We start from the raw sequence: 23,256 nt of genomic DNA, 5'->3' as shown, positions 1-23,256 counted from the left end.
CAACTTCCTTAGCAGCTTCATAAGCCACTACGTACTCAACCTCCATAGTGGAGTCAACAATGCACCCCTGCTTAATACTCCTCCAAACTACTGCCCCTCTATTAAGAGTGAACACTAATCCTGATATGGATTTCCTAGAATCCTTATCAGTTTGAAAATCAGAGTTCATGTATCCTGTAAGGATCAAATCCTTAGAACCATACATGAGCATATAGTTTTTCGTTCTCTATAGATACTTCAGGATATTCTTAACGGCGATCTAGTGGTTAAATCCTGGATTAGACTGATATCTACTGACTATCCCCACTGCATAGCAGACATCAGGTCTAGCATTAAACATTGCATATATCAGCCATCAGGCTACCAATAACCGATGCATAGGGGATCCATCACATTTTCTCAACTTCTTGAGGTGTCTTAGGACATTGTTCCTTAGACAATATAACTCCATGCCTGAAAGGGAGTAAACCCTCTTGGAGTTCTGCATCGAAAACTTGATAAGCATCTTATCAATGTATGATGCCTAAGACAAGGCCAGGTTTTTGTTCTTTCAATCTCTAAAGATCTGAATGCCTAGAATAAACTGCGCTTCTCCCAAATCTTTCATTTGGAATTGGGTCGCTACCCAATTCTATATTTCAGTCAGTAGACCTACCTCATTCCTAATTAGTAGGATATGTCTACATACAACACTTGAAAAACTACTAAACTGTTATGATTTTCTTATAGACACAAGGCTCATTGACATTCTGATCAAAGTCATAAGATTTGATCGAAGTATAAAATCTTATATTCCAAGATCGAGAAGCTTGCTTCAATCTATAAATGGACTGATTAAGCTTGCAAACTTTTTGCTCTTGACCTTGGGTAATGAATCCCTCAGATTGCTCCATATATATGGTCTCCTCAAGATTGCCATTTAGAAATGCAGTCTTAATGTTCATTTGTCAAATCTCATAGTCATAAGATGAGACAATGAACAAGAGTATCCAGATAGACTTCAATATGGAAATAGGTGAGGAAGTCTCCTCATTGTCAACTCCTTCAACTTGGGTATAACCCTTTGCCACAAGTCTAGCTTTGAAGGTTTGCACCTTCCTATTAGCACCTCGTTTTCTCTTGTAGATCCACTTGTAACCTATAGGTTTTACCCCATCAAGTTGATCCATAAAATCCCAAATAGAATTGAAGTACATAGACTCCAATTTGAAATCTATAGCTTTAATCTACTCATCTTTGTCAACATCCTTCATTACTTTATTGTAAGACAATGGATCCTTAACATCTCTGTTAACTACGATAGCTAGGGTTTCTATTAAACTCATATAACCCGCAACCCTCCTACTATGTCAAGGTTCCCTCAACATTTGAGATGTATTTGACCTACTAGATGATCCAACTTCAACAACTCTTATTGAGATATTATGTTCTTCAACAACTCTTATTGAAGGTTCAGTAGTTTCACTGGAAAATTCATTCAACACAATCTTACTTCGGGGTTTGTGTTCCCTTATGTGGTTCTTTTCTAAAAAGGTAGCATTTGTAGACACAAACACTTTATTATCCTTGGGATCATAGAAGTAACCACCTCTCGTTCCTATAGGGTAATCTACAAATAGGTACAATTTTGAACGAGGTTCCAATTTCTTAGAATTTTCCTCAAGCACATGTGTTGGACAACCCAGATTTTGAAATAGCATAAACTACCTTTATGACCATTCTGTAATTCCAAAGGTATTTTAATAACACTCTTGGATGGAACAAAATTCAAAATGTAAGTTGCAGTCTATACTATATAACTCCAAAACGAGTTAGGTAGAGAAATATAACTCAACATAGACCGAACATGTTCAAGAGGGTTTGATTTCTCCTTTCTGATATATCATTCTATTGAGGTGTATCAGGTGTTAAAAGTTTGGATACAATTCCATGTTCTATTATAGTCTTGGAATTTTAGATCCATATACTCTCTACCTCGATCAGATCTAAATGTTTTAATGGTTTTATTTAATACGTTTTCAACTTCAACCTTGTACTCCTTGAATTTTTCAAGAACTTCAGACTTATGATGCATTAAATAAACATACCTATACCTAGAATAATCATCAATAAAAGTGAAGAAATATTCAAACCCTCATCTTGCCCTAAAATTCATCGAACCACAGAGATCTGAATGTATAAGTTCTAAGGGTTCTTTGGCCTTGTGACCCTTTCCAATAAAAGATCTTTTAGTCATTTTTCCTTCAAGGTATGACTCACATACATGTAAAGAATTTTCTTCTAACTCGCTTAGCAGTCCATTCTTGTTCAGTCTTTCAATCCTATTGAGATTTATGTGTCTTAATCTTAGACACTAAAGATGGGCATTTTCCTTAGGAGAAATTTTAAGTCTTTTATTCTGAGTTATCGTAGTTTCAAAGAGTTCAGTATTTAGGAGGGCTTTAGTTGCTAACGGTCTTAGCAAATAAATATTATCTTCGAGATTTTCAGAACAAATATATACACCATTTTTGTAAACAAACATTTTATTTACATCAAATGAAAGAGAATATTTTTGTTCTAATAGGCACTTTATAGAAATAAGGTTCCTTTTCAAACTTGAAACCACATATACATTATCTAGTATAATATATGATTTTTGTAAACAAAGTCAAAGTACTCCCACTGTTGTAGTTGAGACGACGTGTCCAGTTCCAACATGCATCGTCATCTCTCCAGCCTCCAGTTGCCGCCAAGAACTAAATCCCTGAAATGAAGAACAAACATGATTAGTGGTGTCTTGAATCTATTATCCAGGCTGAATCATCATTCTCCACTAAACAAGAGTCCAAAACAAGTAAATCACATTTACCTTACTTGGTCCTTTTCTTTTCTATTAAGTATTTGGAACAATTCACTACAAAAAAAAAGGCCTTTTTATAGCCTTTGGGAATAACTCTTTTCAAAATAGGCTATGAAATAAAATAAAAATAAAGAAAAATAAAAGAAAAGAAAAGAAAGGAAAAAATTTATAAAAGGAAATGGAAAACACGCGAGAGGGAAATGTGTGGCGCCCGAAAATTCACGTGAGAGAGAGGGAAAAATAATGGTCGTTCATCGCCTATCGTTCATTGACGCGAGGGAAAAATAATCGATTCCTTCAAACTCTGATTGTTCATCCTATTAGTGTTCATCCTATCATCGTTCATCCTATCGTTCATCCGATCGTTCAAACTGATCATTCATCCTATCGTTCAAATGAATCGTTTTCGACTCCTTTGCAGATCTCGCTTCGACTTATTCAAACTCGCTTCGACTCCTCGTCCAGACTTGCCCTAGCGCAGATCTGAGATCCTTCGACTCCTTCGACTTCTCCTTCGTTCAAACTCATTGACCTAGCGCAGATCTCCTTCTGCGGTGAGTACTTACATGATCTCTTCCAATTCTTTAATATATTTCTGCTTATCTTAACCTAGATTTGATCTCTAAAACTAACCATGTTGCTTCATTTCTTCTTGTTTTTGGTCATTGTTGGTTTTTCTCTTTTCTTCAACCCAGCTTACTTGTGACTATTGATGTTGGTACAAAAAATGAAGAGTTGGTGAATGAATAGTTTTACATTAGGCTCAGGCAAAAGAGAGCTATCGGGTAGGTTTGTGACCCATTCTCTCACACTCTCTCTCTCTACTCGATGTATCATTTCTATTTCAATACGAAAAGTCATACTTATTGTATTGCAAGCTTTGTCTATCTTATTGTTTATCATTAGGCTTATGTACTCTGTTGGAAACTTAGAAGTTGCTGTTACTATTCTTTTTCTACAACTTGCTGTTAAGGTATGTTTGATCACTTAAAAGTTATGTTTTTTGTGGAATTCTTTTTTATATATAATTTTGTTCTTGGAAGAACAACCTGGCAACCAATAATGTTCCCTCATATTCAATTAGGAAATAGGATAAAGTTCGGTATTCACTCTCTAGACCAAACGAGAGTTAGTCCCTCTAAGTCGATATATATTAAAATTTTATGCGGTCTTTTATGTTTGAGCTTAGTCTCTGGGGGCATTTTCTTTTTAAGAATGGTGAGGAAACATATATATCATTGGTGTAAGAAATAATAGAACACAATGGTTACCTTGGTACTCTCGGTGTGAGAATCCAAGAGTTGTAGGCTTTGTATGATCTTGGCTTGAGGAAGAGACTAGAAGACAATGATCGTGTAGACGATCGAGCAAGTGGGAGATAGGAAACTGTCTATCATATAGACGATGTGCTGGATCGTTTAGTAAATGGCAGCCTATCGTATAGACAAAGCCACTCGATCGTTTAGCTACGATCAGCTGATGAACTATCGTATAGTCAAAGCTCAAAGATCGTTTAGTCTCTGTCAGCTATCTCTTAGTGAAACTATTTCACTTGATAGCTTAATCCGTGAGTAACTTTCCGAATCATGTAACTTCTAATTTTAGGAAAATATTTTTTCTTTTATCTCACGGTTACCATAAAACCACCAATAACCTCCCACTCAATGGGCTATTAGAGAAAAAGAATCAATTATCAAATAATTAATATATTATAAATAAATATGATAACCAACTTACCATATTATATTTATAACCTATAGTTTTAATATTTCATCTCATGAAACATACAAACCATAGTTTTTTTTTCTATTTTATAGTACTTAATGTAAATCATATTTACATTAATCCTCCACTTGATGTATCTCATATATCACACCAATTATATCATATATAATTGAACTTCCTCTTGTTAATTTGAACATTTCAAACTAACCCCAAGAACTGATTCTAAACATGAATCCATTGAGCTACCAAGGGGACCTTATGGACCTGTAGCTTGAAGCTCCAATGGTACGCGAATAACTGACTAAACTCTTTATTCAAAGAATCCATCATTCATTAACTGTCGGGCACTCCACTAAAGACCGACAGCTGCACTCTTCACACTACAGATATATTTCTGTGTCCATATCAACCAATCTACAGTGCGATAACCCTTCACAGATCACTCGTAAGTACTGTCGGGCCAATTTACCATTTTTCCCTTATAGTTACATCTTACTCCTTAAGTACCACTGATTCCTTTAATGAACAATAAGTCATATAATCCTACTATGACTGGGTCCTTTCTTCTAAAGAGAGGGTGTAACCACTATGTTCAAGCCCAAAATCAGCCCTTAAGGGAGCAATCTATCTACTTACCCTTGCCTCAGGGAAGGAATGAATTATGTCCTGTATAACTGAATTCCCAACTCCACAATCAGACAAAACCCCAAAAAGGTAGACTTGTTGAGTTGGCAATCTGGCCATTCTCACCCATACTAATCAAAGGACTGCCTCAAAGGCAGAAGTTCCCAAAATACTTAGGATTAAGGTCATGTCACCTGTGGTCGTTATAGTGAGATGTAAGTCTCAAGTATCAATGGCGTTATATAAAGAGACTAATCATCTCTTGGTCCGGTCTTATACAAACTCTTTGTATAGGACACCCCACTCGTATGTCTTCATGTGAATGGTTAGGATTAAACCATCTGTAGTAGTTTACAACACAAGTAAACCTCTATAAAGCGGCCGTATCCATAGTCTCACAAGGATAAGATATCCCTCCTTCATCCTTATATTACAGACCTTTTAGGTTATTACCTAAGGCATGATCCACCTGTATAGCTTATATACATGCTTAAGTTTACATACAATAACCATAAATCTTTGTTTATTGGATATGAGTAAATACAAATTAAATAACTCTTATTTTATTCATAACAATGTGTACAAGGTTTACAAACTACGAGACTTCGAGAGAATTAAGACATCAATCCCAATAGGAGGAACAGGACAATGTGAATTATAGATGCCTTTACAACAGGACTGAATGTGTCGAAGAAGTCGAGGATGGAATTTGATGGAAGCCTTTATCAACAAGACGGGCTTTGTGACGTTCAAACCCATCAGCATTCTGTTGGAGTCGAAACATGTATTTATAGCTGAAAAACATTTTGGTGAGAGGCCGGGGGTACAAGGGTCCAAGTCTACATTCGATGGAGGGCTTCAAGTTTAGTGACCATGGCAAAACGCCATTGAGGGATGGAAAAGGCACGAGTGATTGTCAATGGTCCAACTGGGGAAGGATCTGTAGAGACAGAGGCAGTCCATACTTTGGAACATAAGATTTCGAACTTACCCCTGGTGACCATCGGATGATTGTTCACTACTGGTGGTTGATTCTATGGTGGAGAAGGCAAAGGTGATGGCAGTAATGGAAGAGAAGATGTGGGAAGAGTAGAAGATGAGGGATTCGAGGAAGGAGTGGGAGTAGATAGAGGAGTCTGTTGGCAAAATGAACCTTGGAAAGGTGAGGCAGGGCAAGGAAAAGAGGAAGAGGAATGAGTTTGTTGTGGGTCATTTGGTGGGTGGGTTGTAGGGACTTGGGTTGAGCTTGATGGTTTTGGAGAAATAGAGTGGGATTGAAAAGGCAGTGTTTATTGGGCCATGGAAGATGGGCTGGGAAGGGGGTCTAAGAAGGGTTGGGGAAACCACGATATTATTGGTGTGTTGGAGATGGTGTGGGTATTTGGGTCGGAGGAGATTCGATACCCAATTTAAAAGGGAAGTCTTCTTCGTTGAATGCGACATGTCGAGAGATGATGATTTTGCCATCTTCAATGAGAGAATGAAACCCTTATGAATTGGTGAAAGCCCAAGATAGACACACCATCGGCTGTGCAAATCAAACTTGTGAGATTGATATGGTCGAAGATTTGGGTAACAAGCATAGCCAAAGACACGTAGGGAGAAGATGTCCAATGTTGTGTACAGGAGAATCTCCATGGGGCTTTTGTCCTAAAGAACAGAAGAAGGAAAGCAAATAATAAGTAGAGTTGCATTTTGAAAAGCATACCACCAAAAATTAAGTGGCATGTAGGCCTGAGTAAGGATCGTGAGGTCGGTTTCGACAAGATGATGGTGTTTGCGCTCAGCATGGCCATTTTGGGCAGATGTGTAAGGACAGAAGACTATGATTTGAATCTCTAGGTGTTTACAGACATGGGCAACAATTTTTTAATTCACCACCACCATCCATTTGTATGTTTTTTATAACTTTACCAAATTGAGTATGCACAAGAGACTTTAAGTCATGAAAGGTAGAGGTAGTATCACTCTTCTGTTTCAAAGGGTATAGCCATGTGAATCTACTAAAGTCATCAATGAACAGAATGTAGTACTGAAAACTATTGGCTGACAGCACTAGGGCAGGCCCCCATATATCAGTATGAATGAGATAAAAAAGGAATTGTGTATGAGGAGGGGAAAGGGGAAAGGTCAAGCTATGCATTTTTCCGAACTGACAAGCTTCACAAAACCCGTTTTTCACATTATTAGATATTTTGAGATTACATCCACTAATCAATTTGTTCAAAATTTTAAGGGATGGGTGTCCAAGACGTTTATGTAGTAAAGATTTGGACACTGATACATATGTGTGAAAGATATGCAGAAAAGAAGAGGTGTGAGCAGCCGAGCTAGCACTCCCATTTACCTGAGTGCTAGACAAATTATTTACGGGCTTGTGCATTCCATTTGGTAGAGACCATGCTTAAGCACGCCTCTCAGTAGCTCATCACTTGAATCATTGTCCTTAATCACACAAAAAATCAACATGAAACTCAACAAAAATGTTGTTATCCTTGGCCAGCTTAGAGACTAACTAAATTCTTAGCTATATCAGGGACATATAAAATATTTAGCAAGAAAAGAGATCCGAATTTAGAATGAATAGTGGAAAAACCCTACTGAGAAGTTTTCAGAGGAGTACCATCTCCAATAATCACCCTATCCATACCTGTATAGTTCGTAGCAGAGGTTAGGAAGTTGGGGTTGTTGGTGACATGGCTGGTGGCTCTGCTATCAACATACCAGTTTGGGTCAGCCACGGTTTCAGATGAGGCGGTGGTGGAATGGGCAACCAAGTCTGAAGGATTCTGATCTTGAGTTCGATTGGTGGGTAGTTGAGTGGATTTAGCCCAACCGTGTGTTTGGCGAGGATTGTTGAACTCTTTGTTGTAGCGAAAAAAATAGATATCAGCTGTATGGCCTAGTTTTCCACAGGTTTGACATGTGGATCGATTGGTTGAGGCATTATTCCAGTGACCTCTTTCTCTATTTCGACTTCCACCTCCCCTGGAGTTTGAGAACTTGGTGTTCCCTTGTGAGTTTCGATACTGATTTGGGTTAGTCTGAGTACCTCCTTGCACCACATTCATAAGGACATGGTTGGGGGAGAGGGATAAGCTAGACATTCTGAATACTCCTAATTTGACTGCAAGCTAATATTCAAGGCGTTTTTCATATGAAAGAAGATCTGACTACATATCTGACCAGCGTACTGTACCTTTTCCTTGGATAGCTACTACTGTCGAATTATATTCCTCATCTAGCCCTGATAGTACCTGAGAAACAAGATCAAAAGAAGACACAGGGCTCCTAGCAAGGGCAAGCCAATCAGAGTATTTTTTTTGTTGGGAATGTCCTAGAACTCGCAGTTTGTAAATTTAGTGTTTAAACATTCTATTTATCAATAAAATGTTATTGAGTATCTTATTCGATAAAATTCTTGATATTGCATTCTATTATGAAAATCCAATAAACATATTCATGGCTATTGTATGAATACATTAACTTTATGTAGTCATATAAACAAGATCAAGTTAATAGTATATAGCTTAAATAGTCTATAAATATATGGATGAAATTGGGTATCTCATCTTGGTAACACTATTGGATGTGACCCATTTTGTATGCTGATACAAATGATGTGATCCACAGATCATTCATCTATAGACATGTGAATGGGGGCATTTTATGCAATGAGTTTGCATAAAGACTAGACCTCGAAATAGTCACTTTTTCTTTATAACGACTGTTTACTGTTAAAACTGACTATTTCATACTAAAATAACATAGGCTAACTTGATCTTAATCTTGAGCTAGCTATGAACTTCTGTTTATTTGGGATTGTCCTTTGATCTACATTCGTGGAAATTGTGTTGAATTTGTGGAGAGATCTACAAAGGTAATGTATTGTTCAAACTCTCTTATGAATATCTCATGAGTAGCATGTTTAAAACTCAAATTAAATATAGTTAGAGTGCTTATTGATTCTGAATTCTTCCATTGCATGTTATATTACTCTTTCATTTTTTTCATTAAGGTTAAGTACTCACTCATCTTTAAGGCCCCTTTGCATATTTGTTGAAACACACGCTTGAGGTAATCGGTTTCAGCCCTGGATTTGACGCCCACCAATTCCTGAACAGCTTTCCACAGGTCCTTGGAGGTTTGAAATCCCATCATTTGGGTTGCAACATCTTGTGACATTGAGTTGTAAAGCCAGCCTAACAGAAGCTGGTCCACTGCTATTCAAGTGTCATAGGCTGAATTTGGTTGTTCTATTTTCGGTAAGGCGGCTGGTTTGGAGCTTGAGCTTTCGTTGGAGCTTCCACTGGCATTCACACTCTTTGTGTTAAACCTACAAGGGCATGGAGTCTCTTCTGTTAGATATCCTTCTAGCCTGTAAATCCTGAGAATGGGCCAGGCGAGGTTTTACCAAAGAAGAAAGTTCGATCTGTCCATTTTAATGGATGTTACCTGATTTAGGAGCTGATTTAAAGGGGGTCCTATTATACTCCAGTGTCGGTGATGACATGAGGTAGACTGGAAGACGATAGGGATGACTCAGTGTTCACCATGATTGGCTCTTATACCAAGTTGGAAAATGGAAGAAGAATGAAAAGTAAAAGACAGAGAGGGAGGTCAAAAGCCTCTATATATTTATCTTGTATATTTGCTCATATGTTACCTAAAGGTGAACAAATGAATTTATACACGATTGGGAATGAATAAAGACAAAAGGAAGGAATCAATTTTAGGGCAACGTATATGAGGGGCAAAGAAAACGGTTGCAACAGAAAAATATTCTGAAGAGAAATCTAGAGTGGCAGAGGGAGATCCATTGCAGCAGTGCTGTGGCGCCTCGTCAGCTGGGGACCGGTCATGGTGCTCGTCCTCAATATAGGTCACCGTCTCCAATCATGCACGCCGCTGCCTTTGACTGTGCTGGAGTTTTGTGTTGGACCACCACATGCTGATCTCCTCTCCTACTCTTCATCTTCTTCAATCTTTCATTCGATCAGGAATCAAGTAAGCCTTAATTTCTAGTTCCCTTTGATTTTGATCCCTCTGTTCTTTTGCATGTTTGAAAGGGAAAGTGAAACCGAGAGATCCAGACTTCTTTGATTGATTACTGTACAATGAAACATCAGTTCTTTATTTCTTTAGAATGGTCTGAACAACTACTCATGGATTATTTCCTATTTTTTCCCTATTGTAGGAAATAAGTATTCATGTATGGTTTCCCTTTTCATTCTCTTATAAGAAGTTAAAAATTCGTAAATTACCAAAAACTTACCTTATAGAACATAAAAAATTGTAGCAAATAAAACGCACCATCAGGACAGCTTTAATTTTCTATTGTAATTTATCTTCTGTATTGTCATTTTGATCCTAGTTTTATCAATAGGTACCTTAGCTCCTGACTTTGACATAATGCAAAGTTCAAATTCTTGACAGTGTATAGCCGCACCCCTTCACAGAATGTATGAAATCCTTCTATGTGTTGGGTAGAGTAATCATACAATTTCTTTCTTAATTTATTGTGGGGCTTGGATTCATAATGTGTATAATTTCTTTTGCAGTTGTCACCAACTTGAAACTACAAAAGGTAAATTGAAAGAAAGCCTTTCTCAAATACAATAACGTCATGACTGCATTCAGGTTAGCAAATTGTGCTTTATTTTGTATGTGTAAATATATCTGCTAATATCGTCTTGTTGGTATAATTTATTTCTTTATCATTCATTTTCTCATATTTATTATTTTTTTTATTTATTGTGGGGCTGGATGGTTGGACTTTTGAATTGTATTTTTACTAGGTCTTGCACGAATATATTGAAGTGGCAAAGCCACGATTGATGTTGAATTAGTGGTCAAACTTGTTGTAATGTCATTACTTGTATCAACACTTGTATTTAGTTTGTAAAAATTTTACCAAATTTTGTTATTAATTTCATTTTATTTATCCTTTGGGGATATTTGATAGCTTCCTTGTATTTAGTTTATTCGTAAAAACGTTAACCAATTTTATTGTTATATATGAAAGTTCTTATTTATGTTTATATTGATTTTGTGTCAAAATAATATTAGTTGATGATAGAAATCATGTGCAATGACAAGGTTAAGAGAAATAACAAACTGACAATACTTGTAGCTCTAAAATGATGTATAGAATTGAACTCTAATTTTTGTTTCCTTACTCGGTTTTGCAAAAATAGATTAGAGCAGTGAAGTCATGGGAGCGGGGAAGATATGTTTATAAGATTTTTTTACTTATTGAACTTCACTAGCTATAGATTCTTGTAAACTTTTTACCAATTGTTATTTGTCAATCTTTTTTATAAAAATATTATCAACTGTATGATACTTATATATATTAAAGTAATTTAGGTTCGTATTTTTTGTGTTTAATTAGGAGTACTTAATTATGGAAATCATGTGTATTGTCAGAATTGAAAGAAATAACAATTATAAAAAAATGTATTTTATAGACAATAAAAAATGATTTTGACAAAAAAAAATATTTCCTGATAGAATATATTTTAGCATAAAATATTTGTCATGATTCAAATATTCTTGACAATAAAAAATGTCATGGTTCAATATTCTTGACAATAAAAAATACCTGGTTTTTTAGTAGATTGATGACAATAATAATCTGTTATAATATATTTGACAATGATGGTTTATGCTTATCAATCATTATTCATTGTTGACAATTATTTATTATCATGAGAATATCAACTATGACATTTTTCACAAACTGTGGATGTGCATATCTTTATCGGCGATACAATGACTAAAAATAATTGTTACGAATTTTAAATTCGATAATTTTTAAATGTCATGAAATCTTAATTTTGTTACAATGATGGTAGCTATATGGACAAACTTGTGGACCGGAAATGCAATTTAGCCTAAATTGCATCCCACATCCACATTTCATTTGGTTAAAAGTGGACTAGGTATATGATTTCACGTAATCATATATAGGTACACAATTTTGCAACCTCAATTTTGATAATATTTTCCAATCCACCTTATATTTGTCAATAATTAATTAAATAATATTATTAAAAAATCAAAGATTCTTATTATTCAATTGCTAAGATTATATATCCAAATTGAAGTAATTAATACCATGTATCTTTTTTTTAGTTGCAATAGGATGTATAGAAAAATATCATAGGTTAACACCACAAGAATTTTTACCTGTTCTAATATTTTTTACCGACGCATTCATTTTCATTGGCATAGGCGTATTTATCTCGACGAAAATTTAATGAAGGATGAATTATTTGTGTATTTTGGTTTTAATTTTGTACATGAGATTCATTTATTAAGATTGAAGTTTAATCTTTCCTTTTTATGGATATAATATGCTTTAAGTTTTACGAAATTGTTAAGGATGTTTAAAGAAAATTAACTAAATTTCACATTTTTTACTTACTAGTATTAAATCATCGATTGACCCGAAAAACTTAAGTTGATATGTAAATGTAAATTTGATATCATATCATTTAAAAAAAACTCTAGTAAAGAGTCGTTTAAAAAAAAACTATAGTAAAATTAGAAAATGGAAAACATTTGACCCTTTAGCTTCATTTATTTAGCTTTTAACAATAAATGTACACAATCATAAATATTTGACCATTTTTCCTTACTAATGTTCTTGTCACATGCTTGATGCAGACCAACCCTTTTGTAAAGTGAGAAGGAACACTAAAAATGAAGTGATTTCTCTCTTGTTCTCATCATAAAGGCCTAAACTTAGAGATGATGAAAAATCTCCTTCATATAGCCAAAACTTAGACATGCTTTATTCATTTGGTTCAACGATGAATAAGGATTGGATTAAGCTTAGAGATAGATTCTCAAGAGAGTACATTGACAGAGTTGCAAAATTCATGGAAGTGGCAAAGTGTCATGTAAATGGAGAGGGGAAAACAAGATGCCCGTGTAAAAATTGTTAGAATTCAATGTCTCAAACATTAAATGGAGTATAACGACATTTATTTGTTAATGGAATATCTCCTTCATATAGTCAATGGATTTATCATGGAGAACCAGTAAATTTAGCTTAATTTCAAAGAGTCAGGACTCCTTTAGCTCCTTCAGCGGATGATGGATTAAGGGAAAAACCTATTGCACACAATGATGATGATGAGTTGTTCAATATTTTAAATGATTTTCAAGGACCGATGAGAGAAAGGGCACATGATGAAGATGAAAAAGACTTTGGAGATGAAATGCTTGAGAATATCGAATAAAGGGATACTTCAAACATTTTTGAAGAGTTGATGGATGAAGCACGTAACCCATTGTACCCTCGTTATACAAAATTTTCCTCATTGAACTTCTTAGTGAGATTGATGCATATTAAGATTCTCAATAATTGGAGTAACAAATCCTTTGATATGTTACTAGATTTGTTGAAAGATGCATTTTCATCTGGTGCATGCATACCCAGTTCTTTTTATGAAGCCAAAAAGAAATTATGTGACGTAGGACTAGGATATGATTCTATTCGTGCTTGCAAGTACGACTGCATTTTATTTTGGAAAAGATATTCTAATTGTCAAAGTTGTCCAATGTGTGGTGAGTCTTGATACAAAATAAAGGATGGCAAGAATAAGAAGATCCCAAACAAAATTTTACATCATTTTCCATTAATATCGAGGTTGAAGCGATTGTTTTCATCAAAACACATTGCTTTTGAGATGCAATGGCATAAGGATAAACGAGTTGAAACCAATGGTGTGTTGCGACATCCAGCTGATGCTGAAGAGTGGAAATATTTTGATAGAGAGTTTCCTGAATTTGCTTCGGACCCAAGGAATGTTTGGTTAGCATTAGCTTCCGATGGTTCTTATCCCTTTAGGAATATGAGTACTGTATATAGCATGTGGCCCGTGATGCTTGTTCCTTACAATTTTCCACCATGGAAGTGCATGAAGGAATCTAATTTTTTCATGTTTTTACTTATACCAGGACCAAAGTCTCCTGGAAAAGAAATTGACGTCTATTTACAACCACTAATTGAAGAGTTGAAAGAGTTATAGAACAATGGTGTGTGCACTTACGATTGCATGAGTGGGGGGTACTTTCAGTTACGTGCATGTTTGTTGTGGACCATTAATGACTTTCCTGCATATGGGGACTTGCCAGGATGGAGTACCAAAAGTTATCAAGCATGTCCCATTTGTAAATAAGATAGATCGTCGTTTAAGATAAGAGGAACAATCTCTTTCATGGATCATCGATGTTATCTTCCAGATAACCACAATTGGCATAAGAGTAAGCAACATGATGATAAATTGGAGCGTAGATCTCCACCTGTTGCAATGAATGGAGATGAGATCCTAGAACAAGTCAATGCACTAAACTTTCCAGTACTAAGTAAGCATCCATTGAAACGAGATAAGAAAAGAAAAAGGACTATTAATTGGACAAAAAAAAGTATATTTTTTAAACTCCCATACTGGTCTAAACTAATGTTACGACATAAGTTAGATGTCATGCATATTAAAGAAAACATATATGATAGATTGCTGGGGACTTTGATGAATATTGAAGGAAAAACAAAAGACACGAAAAATACCCGTTTGGACCTTGAAGATTTGAATATACAAAAGAACTTACACTTACAAAAAAAAAAAGGTCTAAATTTGTAAAATCACATGCAGCATATACTTTTACTACAAGTGAGAAGATAGTTTTTTGTAAGTTCATGAAATCAGTTAAGTTTCCTGATGGGTTTGCCTCAAATATATCATGATGTGTTAGTGTAAATGATGGAAAATTATGGGGATTAAAGACACACGACTCTCATATTCTACTCGAGCGACTTATTCCTATTGGTGTTCGAGCATACTTACGAAAGGATATGTATACACCTATTGTGGAGTTATGTAAGTTTTTTCGTGATTTATGTGCGAAAGTAATATGTGTCATAGACTTAGACAGATTGCAATCAGATATTGTACTCATATTATGTAAAGTTTGAAAAAAAAATTCACTGACTTTTTTTTATGTAATGGTTCATCTTGCTGTTCGCTTGCCTTACGAAGCAAAGGTCATTGGTCTAGTTACGTATGGTTGGATGTACCCTATTGAGAGAAGCTTGCAAACCTTGAAACAATACGTCAGAAATAAAGCCCGTCCCAAGGGTTCAATAGCAGAAGGATTTATCATGAAAGAATCTTTGACTTTTTGTTCCATGTATCTATCTGGAATAGGAACTAGATTCAATAGGGACCCACGTAATGATGATTCAATTCTAAATGGCCCAAGTTGTGGAGATTTTGATGTGTTTATGCAAAATGTACGACCATTAGGGGGGTTAATTACGAAAACGCTAACTGAAAATGAGAAAATAATGGCACATTGGTATGTATTGAACAACAGCTCTGAGATAACGTCGTATCATAGGTATGTTTCAGATCCTATATGTTTAGTTAATATTCTTAGTTTTCAAAGTCGATTTTATATCTAATGTTAAATTTATGACCAGGGAACATTTCAGACTTATTCATACTCGATCAGACACAACTTCAGAATTATCTCAAAGGCATCAATCGCAATTCCCTACTTGGTTCAAAGATCATGTAAGTATACTTCTTCAATTAGATATTTGAACATCAATAATGAGTTAAAAAATATTGAGTTCCAATAATCCATTAAGTATTAATAGGTTTACTCACTACATCAAGGAGGAGAAGCATCTGATGATCTTTACTCAATATCACTTGGTCCTTCTAATCAAGTCCGCTCCTATAATGGTTGTATTGTCAATGGAGTTCGTTTTCACTATATTGATTGTGACAATAAAAGATCAACTCAAAATAATGGCATCATGGTGCCTGGAGAAATAGAAAGAGTTGAAAGTAATTACTATGGTATACTAGTTGATGTATTGGACTTAGAATATAGCAATGGAAGACATGTGATCCTTTTCAAATGTAAGTGGTTTGACATAGACCCTAAGAAAACTAAAGTAAGACAGGATTTAGGGTTCATGTCAATAAATACATCTCATTATTGGTATACAGATGAGCCCTTCATCTTTGCAACTCAAGCCAAACAAGTCTTTTACATCAACAATAATAAACTTGGCAATAGTTGGAAAGTTGTGCAAATTGTCCAAAATAAATACGTATGGGACGTTCCAGAAGCAGATGGGAAGGATTGAGGTCTATGAATCTATCCAGGATGCCATATTATGTAGAGATGACATTGATCCTACTACTGTAGAACCTCAAGTTAATCCACAACAATTGAATCATAGTGTACCATAATCAGACGATGACCGTTTTATAAATGATGAACTCGAAGATGTAGAAGCGTCTACTAAGAAGAGTTCTAGCTCAAATCAAGATTTTTATGATCAAGATAGTGAATAACTGTATAACAACACTAGTGTAATTCATAATTTCAACATCTAAATTTTGATGCCTATGTGTAATTTGTAATTTCAGGTGTTATGTACGTTTAAGTATGTTTGATGTTATTTATGTTTTGTGTGGTTGTACAAGTATGTTTGATGTTATTTATGTTTTGTGTGGTTGTACAAGTATGTTTGATGTTATTCATGTTTTGGCTATGAGTAATTCATAATAATTCATTATTTGAAGTGTGGTTGTAGAATTATGGTAGGGCAATGTCAAGATCGTCTAGCAGATGAACTAGTGAGGGAAGCTAACACTTTGACTACGAGTCCCTTGATTGAGGCAGGAACGACCATCGCATCAGGTGATGGTAGTATGTCTTAGGTTGAATATCTAAATATTATTGTAACCTCTAATTGAAGTAGTGTATTTGATATTGTTACAGGATCCAATTCTAAAACAAAAAGGAAACTTGGGCGAGGGCACAGTCGAAACATTAATTTGGATGTTTATGTACATCGACATGGACGGATCCCAATTACCATTTCTGAGGATGTTGGAAAACAAGTAAGTGTCTTTGCTACAAAGTTTAGAAACACCATTGGGACTGCGACCCGAGACACAATTTCATTGCGTTGTTCTAAGTGGAAGGATGTACCTAGTGATGTCATTGCCACTATAAAGACTCGTTTACAGGTAAGTTTTATGCTTTTATTGTATTAATCTCATATGTGTACTTACCATAACTTTTATTGAAAATGTAGACACATTTTATTGTGGATCTATCCTAGAATGCCGTCAATAAGTACATAAATCGGAAAATATAGAACTAATTTAGAGAATATAGATTAGAACTGCATAAGCACTATTGTAGTTTTGAGAATCCTGTAATTGCTCGTGAAAGTCCACCAGACAGGATAACAAATAAAGATTGGAAGATTCTTGTGATTGATGGGAGACTCCTGAATGGCAGGTAAATTTTAAATGTTTGTTGTACTTATTGTTTACATAAATTACTTGTACTAATAAATATAATTTGTGTAGGAAAAAATGGAGAAGAACAAGAAGAGCAGAGAATGTTTCAGTTTCAACCATTATTATGGGTCGAAATCCTTTCTTCAAGTGCAAAATGAGTTGGTACGATATGATGAAAATTCATTATTGTTTTATTCATTTCCCATTGAATGTAAAGAATAATTTTGTTTATTGAATTACAGACGATCGAGAAGGGTGAAAAAGTAGGCCAAGTAGAATTGTTTTACAAAAGTCACTTCTTAGAGAAGGATGGGTGAATAAGTGAAGCCGCCAAAGAAGCATATGTAAGTTATATTGTATCATATATGCGTAATTTTATATTAATCCTTATATATATAACCTAAAAAACTATTATAAATATAGTTGGCAATGCAAGAGGAGATTAGAAAGTCATCACAAGATGGGGTTGAACTAACAATGGAGGAAATTATTTGTGAACGGATTTTGGGAAAACGATCAGGCCACACTAAAAGTCTTGGATGGAACCCAAAACCCAATTTAGCTACATCTTCCTCACAAATTGAGAAAGATATTAGGAATAAGTATGAAAAGCTTAAGGCGGAGGTGACAAGCTTAAAGGAGGAAAATGTCATGTTGAAGTCAATAGTTTCGGGTTTTCAAGATCAATTAACTGAAATCACAAGACAGTTAGGTGTGTAACAAAGCAAGGAGATGGATTTTCGAACAACTAGGTACGTTATGAAAACTTTTAGTTCTTGGTTAGTAGATTTAGAAACTTAATTTGGTTGTTGTGTGGCTATCCTACAGTTATGTTAGTCATTTCAAATACGAGTGTTGTAGTGGATTTAGGAACTTCATTTGTTTGTTTTGTGGCTATCCTGCAGTTATGGTAGACACTTTAAATATGTATGTTTTAGTGTACTTGTTGCCACTTTGTGGTCTAAATGACGTTTAGCTGAAACTTGGACGTTGTTTTTTAGATTATCTAGAAGCCTAATTGTGCACTTTAAATGAACTTTATTCTTGGATTTATTTGTAGGGATCCGAGAGTTGAGTTATATGTTTTTAGGACTATCTAATGACGAGTTTAGCCTTGAAAGAAATTTAAATGGATTTAGAGGGAAAGGATTCACTTTGACGCTTTCTATGAATTTTTTGCTACTTTGTGGTTTAAATGCCATTTAGGTGGAACTAGGACACGTTCGTAGCTTGGGACGGGAGAGAGGATGTATATGTTGTATATGTTGCTCGTAATGTGGGGAGGGGTTCACATCTTAATTATAACCATTTTAATCACTTTTTAGATAATAAAATCGTTGTTTGTAGTGTTCATGTTTTAATTATGAAGATTAGCAACTTTTTTGTAACTTGAGAGATAGATCATTCCTCATAACCATTTTAAACATTTTGTTTTTCCTATTTCAGGTTGTTCGTGTAAATTCTTAAAGATCATTTTTTTTTAGATTGCAAGAAGATTTTGTGAGATGACTACTTAGTTTGGTTTAGTATCTCACTTATTTTGGCTTAGGGAAGATTAAACTTTTGTTGGTATAGGGAATTTTTAAGAAGTTAGAAAAGCTCAAATATAATTGTATATACAGTTTTTGTTCATAAAATTTTATAGCTTGTGTATTGAATATTAGTCTTGTTTTTAAATATATAAGCTTACTTTTGTTATATTCATTCTCGATTGATTTGTTTGAAGATTAATTTTTATTAGTGCATAATTAGGAATTAAGGAAATAAAAAATTAGTTATTTAATTGTTACAAAAAATATATAAAATTATAAACAACTTATGCCGATGCAAATAAACGTGGGCAGAAATCTACATATTGAATTTAAATTTTGTTGTTTAGGACTATGCTTTTCCCGACGCAAATTTTATTTTGTTAGGAAAAAACATATGCCGATACAAGTAGTTGTGTTTCCAAAAATGGTATTTATACCGACGAAAATCGTTTTCATTGGGAGGAACTTCTCCCGACATGGATACGACAACGATTCTACCAACGCAAAAATATGCGTCGGCATAACCTATCCCAATGTTTTAATACTTTGCCCGACATTTTTTTGCATGGGAAAATGTGAAAATTCTTGTAGTGTAATGTCAAAATCTGGACATGAAAAAGAGTCTGACCCTCATGTGACAACAATAAATTTGTTTAGAAGAGAGAATAACGTGACTTGCAATACAAGGGAAAATCTACACATATGTTTGGTGCTTGCGACAAACATTTTAATGCTTAAGTTAGAAAGTGAAAGAGTGTGGAAGCTTGAAGATTTTGAGAGTGAGAGTTGACTTACTTTCTCTAGAGCTACAATGATGTAACTATAGGAATAAATGATCTAGTTTATCATTCATAGAGTTTTGAAGGAATAGGTAACCTTTTATCACGTCTGGTTGGGGCATGCCTCATTCCCATTTTATTAAGCTCGACCTTACTCTTCCTAGGCCCATTTTGGTCTGGGGATGATGTCCTTGGGTCAAGTGCATGCCCTATTAGACATTTTATTAAGCTTGACCTTGGCCGAGGCGGAGCAGTTGGGCTTAGGTCAATTCCCAAGCCAACCTTTCTCTCCTAGGCCTATTTTGTCCTAAGGTGCTATATTTGGCCTGAATCTTGTTATTTCTTGGCCCTCTCGTTCTTGTTTTATGTTAATTATGTCATGCGGCCCAAAATCACCCATATTACCATATAGTGCAACAAGAGATGATGTTATGACATGATATAGGTACATATGTGGTATATCTTCAACTCGTAAAATAATATAATTAGTATTATGGAATTAATTGCCTATTAATTCCTCAAAATTCTTTTTACAACTTTTAGTCACGACACCAACCACATTGCCTTTATCTCAAGAAATTTCAAAATAAAAATGAGTATGTCTACGATCTTTATATGTACTTGATCTAAGCCTCTTGATTTTGGCTTTCACTCATTATCTCAAATAATACTACAAGGAAAAAAAAAAAACATTTTACTTAAGTATTAAAGGAGAGATTTTTGAAGTAGTCTACCAAACTTCTCTCTTGAAGTTGCTAAGATATTTCCAATATATAAACAACAATATGTAGATTTTAATTTACATATTAAATAAAACCAAATAATAAAAAACCCAACTAATATCATTGATAATCCCTAATAAAATGAAGGAGAGATTATGAATAAAGTAATGGGAAAAATATAGAAACCAAAGAGAGTGTGATTGGCCTTCTTTTAGATTCCTAAAAGGTAGACAGCTTGAATGCACTGTGGAGGTTTCTTAAGAAACTCCCCCAACCCTTAAACCCACCACTCCTTTCCTTTCAAAAGGTTCTTCCAAATTAGCCTTAGCTTAAGGGTAACCCAACAACAAGATTTTAAAAGATCATAGATAATAATAAAATAATAATAACAAAAATACCCTTTTCAAAGGTTATTATTATTATTATTATTTAAAAAGTATGAGATGCATGAACCTTTTTCTTATAAAGAAACAATGAGGAAAAAGAGAGATCAAAGCCTTTTTCTATCATTCCCTTGATTTGTTTAGTTTTCTTTTCCAATTTTTCCAGTGATTGCAAAGTTGGCAAACTTCCATATGTTTTCCTTCCTTCTCAAATTCATATAATTTTTTCTTTTTGTTCCTTTTTAAGTTTTATATACTTCAAAAAAAATATATACATATATTTTAAAAGATATGATAATAGATTTGATCCAAGTCATATATGTCAAGTACAAGAACTGAATTTTAGAAGTACTACCATAAAATTAACATTAATGATCATAAAGTATGAGAATTAATCATATGTATGGTATTTTAATCTTAAATATATAAAATAAAAGGGTTGTTTTCAAATAAAGGAAAATAAACCTTATTTACAAATATAGCAAAATGTTACTATCTATCCGTGATAGACTGCAATAGCATGTGATAAAACATTTATCAGTGTCTGATAGATATCTACGCAGTCTATCGCCCATCAATAGATGTCTATTGCTATCTATCACGGATAGATGGCAATATTTTGCTATACTTAAAAATTTTTAGTGGTTTTACCATTTAAAACAATTACACTAAAATAAACCGTTGTTTGTTGTAGGTGAAGATTGGATTATATTAATTAAAACTAGGTTATTTTATTATATAAGCAAGATGTTGGAATATAGACACCAATACAAGCAAAACTCACTTACATAAATTAAAGTTTGTATTATTGATTTCGAGGTCAAAGGTACGTTATCTCTTGTATCCCACATATTGCAAAAAAAAAAAAAAAAAAAAAAAAAAAAAAAAAAAAAAGTTGTTTCTATAGGCATTATTTAAACAAGGAGTTAGGGCAGAATCCCCTCTGTGAAAAAGGAAAAGGGAATACAAAGAACAAATAAAAGCTGAGAAAGAGAAAAAGAGAGAGTTTGAGTTGAATCAAAAAGCAGAGGACAATAATCTTTGTGCTTTTTAGTCTCATTTTATTACGTCTCAAGGGCTACGCACCCTTATCTTAACAAGTCATATCATTGCATCCTAGCCATCCATTTCTAAGGTTAAAAAGAAAAAGCTAAAATTTATGATAAAATACTTGGGTACTATAAGGTATGATTTCAATTCTACGTGATGTTAAAAAGTTTTATTTTAACCTTTAAAGTGATAAATCGTCTTAGAAACCTTTTGGTTTCTTTGTTCGGTTAAAGTCGAAATAGAATTATGAGTTGCATCGCAATTGTAGCTTAATCTCTCTCACAATATATAGATGAACACTAATGTTGGCGACTTCATAAACAAATTTAGGGTAAACATAAAAATCGATCAAGTCATACAAAATATTTCTGAATTTTCGGATAGTTTTCAATTATGTTTCTACACTTTGACAAGTTTCATTTAAACTCTTGAACTTTAGAATTTGTTGAAAAAAAAATAATCCTTGAAATACTAAAGGGGTATTTGGGATAAGGAGTTGATTATTACAGGTTTAGGTTATTATAGTTGGATTATAATAGTTTGTGTTTGGGATGTGGATTATTTTAGTTTGGATTATAATAGTAAATGTTTGAGATGTCAACTATTTAAATTTGAGAAGGAAATAGAAAACTTTGTAGCAAAAAATAAAAGACTGATGAATACAAAATAATAAAAATTGTAGTAAATAGTAAATACTGTATTTAGGTTTTGAAATAATGTTGAATACAAAATAATATTTACTGTAATAAGATGTGGTTATTATAGTCTTAGTATAGCCCTTACCCTAAATATACCCTTAAATTGGTAATGAAATGTTCTCCATTTAAATTAAGGATAGAAGATTGATGAAAATGTCATATGATGTGTAACAATTGGAAGATGTACGTGATATGATTTACAATTATATAGAAGATTAAGATCTTCATTGTTCCCAATTATTTCATCTCAAATGATATTATTAATTAAAATCCTTTACATAATTAATTTTTATACATCAATAATATTGTCACATCAATTCATGTAATGACGATATTTGTCACTGATGTCACATTAATTGTCTTGTTAATTTCTATCTTATTTTAATGAAAAGAAAAATTCTCCAAAAGTGTTTGTGCATGTAAATATATATATATATGAACGAATTTCAAATTTCAAATTCTAAAAGTGAGAACTTTTAGAAGGCGTTTTTTCAACGACATAATTGAAATCTATACTGAAGTTTAGGAATACCGTGTACGATTTAACCCTTACTTTTTTT

At 34.0% G+C, this 23,256-nt stretch overlaps 2 long non-coding RNA genes across 3 annotated transcripts; both read left to right on the top strand.

Moving 5' to 3' along the window:
- The first annotated feature begins 8,876 nt into the window (after positions 1-8,876).
- LOC150030541 (uncharacterized) lies at positions 8,877-15,209 on the top strand. 2 transcript variants are annotated; one of them, XR_016526729.1, is made up of 4 exons: positions 8,877-10,198; positions 10,578-10,653; positions 10,753-10,831; positions 12,863-15,209. It is a non-coding gene; the product is annotated as an uncharacterized LOC150030541 (long non-coding RNA). The 2 variants fall into 2 exon arrangements; XR_016526728.1 differs by lacking the exon at positions 12,863-15,209 and having other exon boundaries at positions 8,904-10,198; positions 10,753-11,153.
- A 1,548-nt stretch (positions 15,210-16,757) lies between these two features.
- On the top strand, positions 16,758-18,317 carry LOC150030540 (uncharacterized). The gene is made up of 5 exons (XR_016526730.1): positions 16,758-16,921; positions 17,003-17,530; positions 17,602-17,694; positions 17,775-17,876; positions 17,956-18,317. It is a non-coding gene; the product is annotated as an uncharacterized LOC150030540 (long non-coding RNA).
- The last annotated feature ends 4,939 nt before the right edge of the window (positions 18,318-23,256 follow it).

This window comes from Benincasa hispida, unplaced genomic scaffold, assembly GCF_027475165.1.
Source record: "Benincasa hispida cultivar pf3 unplaced genomic scaffold, pf3_genome.v1.1 HicScf1848, whole genome shotgun sequence".
NCBI lineage: Eukaryota > Viridiplantae > Streptophyta > Magnoliopsida > Cucurbitales > Cucurbitaceae > Benincasa > Benincasa hispida.
This window is presented reverse-complemented; position numbering and strand designations above follow the sequence as displayed.